Source organism: Physeter macrocephalus, chromosome 6, assembly GCF_002837175.3.
Source record: "Physeter macrocephalus isolate SW-GA chromosome 6, ASM283717v5, whole genome shotgun sequence".
Classification (NCBI taxonomy): domain Eukaryota; kingdom Metazoa; phylum Chordata; class Mammalia; order Artiodactyla; family Physeteridae; genus Physeter; species Physeter macrocephalus.
In genome coordinates this window covers 90030038-90035089 of record NC_041219.1, presented here as the reverse complement: position 1 = coordinate 90035089, position 5052 = coordinate 90030038, and positions in this window count along the sequence as shown.

The window sequence follows — 5052 nt, the reverse complement described above, 5'->3', positions numbered from 1 at the left end:
GATGGGGTGGTGGGGGGAAGTGTTTACAGTTGGACAATTGATGCCATAAAAAAAAGAGTCCAAAGTCCTCCCAAGATCTCAGAGCAAAGACTAGGAGAGCCCAAATCTCCGACAGTGGGGAGAGGGTGCAGCCAGGGCCATGAAGACAAGAGAAACCTGTTGGTGCCCACACCACTGCTCGTCATTCTCAGAGTTCCCAGAGCCCAACCTACCAGAGCCCCCCATCAAGCCAGACTTCTCGGTCTTCTCTACCACCTGGTTCTGCTGCCCCAATACCCTCAGTCTCCCTTAGATTTCTGAGTCTCTTGTGCCCTCTGGTGTCATGGTCCTGATACTGCAGCCCATTGTTAATCTCCCCAGCTTGTCACTTTACAATCTACAACCCAAGCTGGGGACGGGGCAGGGGCCAGTATGGGAAATTTAAAAATTCTGGGAAGGGCTGGGAATGTCATTGCATTAAGGCAAAGGGCCACGTCAGTTTCTGAGACTCAGAGACATGAGGAGCCTTCCATCTATTGCCAGATTCATCTTTTGTTTATGAGTTGAATACACTATTTTTGAACATCTACTGTGAGCTTATCCAGCCACCAACATGTGCAAAGCTGACCCAAGCTCAGATGATCAGGCACTCCCACCAAGGGCTTTGAGTCTGGAGCTGGTGATGTGAAGAAGCGAGAGCACTCAAGAATTCATTCTGCTGTCAGCGGCAGTGCAGCCAGTGACAGTGGCAGGACCCCCCCAAACCAGACTCTTCCACGGTTCCTACTGCCTAACTTCCCTTTGTTCCTGCCTGTTTTTTAAGCCTGCTACTCTGGCCTTTCCATCAATTCTATGAGCAAGTAATTCCCTACCCTTCCAATAAATGTCTCTTCTGTTCACAGTAGTTGGAGTCTGTTTCTGCTTTTGCAGCCAAGAAGATGACAGGTACACTGGACAATTGATCAAGCCTCTCTCAGACTTAGTTTCCTCCATGGTAAAAAAGGGATGATAATGAATTTCATATGCAAGGCTGTTTTACTGAATAAGTGTATTAGTTATCTATTGCTGCAAAACAAACTACCACACATTTAACACCTTAAACAGCACATGTTTATTATTTCATAGTTTCTGTAGATCAGAACTCTGGGTGTGGGCTTAGCTGTGTGCTTCTGAGCTGCAGTCAAGGTGTCAGCCAGGGCTGCAGTCTCAGCTGAGGCTTGAATGAAGAAGACGCTAATTCCAAGTTCAGGTGGTTATCGACAGAACTCAGTTCCTGCAGGTTTTTGGACTGAAGGTCTCAGCTCCTTACCACATGGATCTCTCCAACATGGCAGCTTTCTTCATCAAAGCCTGAGGGAGAGAGTCTGCTAGCAAGATGGAAGTCACAGGCTCCAGTAGCCTCATCACAGAAGTGCCATCTCATTACTTTTGCTGTGTTCTATGAACTAGAAGCAAGTCACTAGGTCAGCCCATATGCCAGAGGAGTGGATTACCCAAGGGCATAAATACCAGAAGACGGGGATCATTTGGAGTCAGCTTGGAGTTGGCCTGCCATAATGAGATAGCTGTTAGGTATAATTCCAGTCCTTGTTCAGAATCCCACTTCCTTATTTTTGGGGGGGTGGGGGGCAGTGGGTCGCACCACACGGCTTGTGGGATCTTAGTTCCCCAACCAGGTATTGAACCCAGGCCCACGGCAGTGAAAGCACAGAGTCCTAACCACTGGACCGCCAGGGAAGTCCCAGAATCCCATTTCCTTCTTGAGGGCTTTTCAAGTCCCTCCTCAACCCAAACTCTTCAAAATCAACCTTTCTTACAAATGAGGAAGCTTGATGTACTGCGTATTACATGGAATAGTTTTAGTTGTGTTGGGAGGATAATGTTATTTCGGTGTTATAAAATAAGAAAATGTTCTTTTTGACAAATACTACTGAAATGTTCAGTGGTAGAATATCATTATGCCCAAACTTTTCTTTAAAATAATCTAGGGCTTCCCTGGTGGCGCAGTGGTTGAGAGTCCGCCTGCCGATTCAGGGGACACGGGTTCGTGCCCCGGTCCGGGAAGATCCCACATGCCGCGGAGCGGCTGGGCCCGTGAGCCATGGCCGCTGAGCCTGCGCCTCTGGAGCCTGTGCTCCGCAACGGGAGAGGCCACACAGTGACAGGCCCGCGTACCGAAAAAATAAAATAATAAAAAAAATAATAAAAATAAAATAAAATAATCTAGAGTAGTAAGGAGAGAGTCATAGGCCATTTTCCCATTTTTTTCCCCAAATCCCTGGCTAAGTAGTTACTATGGAAAAAGTTGCTTTTGCTCTTGCCAAAAATGGTCCAGGAAGTCAGCTTCATATTAGGTTGGTCAAAAATCTCATTCGGGTTTTTCCGTAACATCGTATGGAAAAGTCCGAATGAACTTTTTGGGCAACCCAATATATGTGTATGAGAGGTAAGACAGACTAAAAGGATCAATGCTTAATAAATATCAAACTTCCTCATCTCATAAGCCTCAGAGGGCTCCCATTTTAGGGCTGTAAATATATGTACCTAGATATATACAAATTCATTCAAATTCTTCCATCAACCCTGAACAGAAGGATGTGGGGTAGAGGCGGTTGTCATTGACTTATAGATATTGTCATCAATTAAAAAAAAAAAAAGTGGTGTTTAGCAGATGGCATTTCCCCTTCTGTATTGTGCTTGATCCTTCAGAGCAGATCAAGGTCAAGAGAAACGATCCTAGAGAAAGCCCAGGACGGAGAACCAACTCCCAGGAGTCAATTATTGCTCTGCTCCTTGCCAGCCCCGTCATACACATGTGGGGGTCAGATACTCAAGACAAGGATTCTCTTTTAACTTGGTTTTGACCCAGGTGAATCTCAGCCCTTAGTTCCGGACTTGGGCTTAAGGGAGGAGAAGGGAGGGGAGAAAGTCACTTCAGTCACTGCTGGCTTGGCTCAGGCTGGCTCCAAGGCTCCGCAGCAGAGAGCAGGAAGCACCTAGTCACTTTGTGCAGTCTTGGCCCCAGGAAAAATGATGACCTATCATGGCCCTTCCTTTCTGAGCCTCTTCTCTTTGGTCTCCTCACTCTTCCCTCCAGCTCTCCTCATTCCTCTCCTCCTCTCTAAGGTAACATCCCCCCTGATTAAGAAAAATGCCATGAATGCCACCTTAACCAGGTGACCACCAAAAATGGGACAAACTGACATCATTCGTCCCTCACGGGATGCACTAAGAAGGACACTATGTCACCTGTCGTATTCTTACCCAAAACGTTTAAACTGAATCTGATCCCAAGGAGACAAATTGAGGTATATTTCTAAAACAATTGGCCTGCACTATTCAAAAAATATCAATGTAATGCCAGAAAAGAAAAAAGTGCAGCTGAGGAAATGTTACAGGTTTAAGGAAACTAGAGAAACATAACGAAATGTAATGTGTGATGCTTGATTGGATCCCAGGGGTTTGGGGGGTTTTTTGTTTGCTTGTTTGTTTGCTTTTAAAATTTTCTTTCTTTATTTTATTTTTGGCTGCTTTGGGTCTTTGTCGCTGCACGCGGGCTTTCTCTAGTTGCATCGAGAGGGGACCACTCTTCGTTGCAGTGCACAGGCTTCCCATTGCGGTGGCTTCTCTTGTTGCGGAGCAGAGGCTCTAGGCGCACTGGCTTCAGTAGCTGTGGCACGCGGGCTCAGTAGTTGTGGCTCGCTGGCTCTAGAGCACAGGCTCAGTAGTTGTGGCACACGGGCTTAGTTGCTCCGCAGCATGTGGGATCTTCCCGGATCAGGGATCAAACCTGTGTTCCCGGCAGTGGCAGGCGGATTCTTAACCACTGCGCCACCAGGGAAGTCTGTTTGTTTGTTTATTTGTTTGTTTTAGTCATGAGGACATTGTTTGGACAATTAGGGAAATTTTCAACAGACTATATATTAGATAATATTGTAACAATGTTAAATTTCCCGAGGGTGACAGCGATTTGCGGTTATGTAGAAATGTCTCTGTTCTTGGTAAATACATGATGAATTATTGAGGAATGAAGTTGCTGTCTGAAACTAACTCAAATGGTTCGGCAAAAACACATGTCTACGTAACAAATGTGGGGAAACTGTAACAACCACTGAATCTAGGTGAAAGGTATATACAGTCGTATTATTCTTGCAATTTTAAACCTACAGAAAGGTTTAAAATTTTTCAAAATAAACATTTGGGGAAATGCCAATTCAGGAAAATACTCCAAATGAGGAAAGTGGCAATATACTGTGATTCCCCTAAGTTTCACATTTCCCCCCTGAGGTGGGGTCTCGGGGGGTTAACAGTGACTGTTTACTCAATAGGCATGCTGAGTGCTAGGTGCCAGCAAAACAGGGCACTGAAAAATATTTATTTATTTGGTATTTGACATTTTTCCCCTAAACATCAAATTTGCCATGGAAATGTTCAGAATTTTGTTAAACTTCTTAAATTTTTTTGCAGTTGAATTGTTTTTGGATTGAATTGTTTTTCACTGCACAGGGATCATCATAATCTTTTTAATGCTTAGGGCATCCTACTGTGTCCTCACTCCCACCAGTGCAAACAGGCTGGGAGCTGGGAGGCAGGGAAACCCAGAAGGCATACAAGGGGATTGCAAAATCATTTAAAAAAAAAAACAAAAAAACCCCTCTGAAATTGGGTAGCAATTATCTGGGGAGCAAGATCCACAAAGGGCCCAAGCCTGAGAGTCCAAAGAAAAAGCCAGATGTAGTGAGAATGGAAACTTTCTACTTCAGTCTCTCCTGGACTGTTTTACAGTTCATGCATTTTCAATGTTTGTTTTCTTTTTGTTCTTCCTTAATATTAGGTAAAGTTTTTTGTTTCCTTAAAACAAACGTGACACATGAAAAGCTGCTCAACATCACCAATTATTAGAGAAATGCAAATCGAAACTACAATGAGGTATCACCTCACACCAGTTAGAATGGCCATCATCAGAAAATCTACAAACAACAAATGCTGGAGAGGGTGTGGAGAAAAGGGAACCCTCTTGCACTGTTGGTGGGAATGTAAATTGATACAGCCACTATGGAGAACAGTATGGAG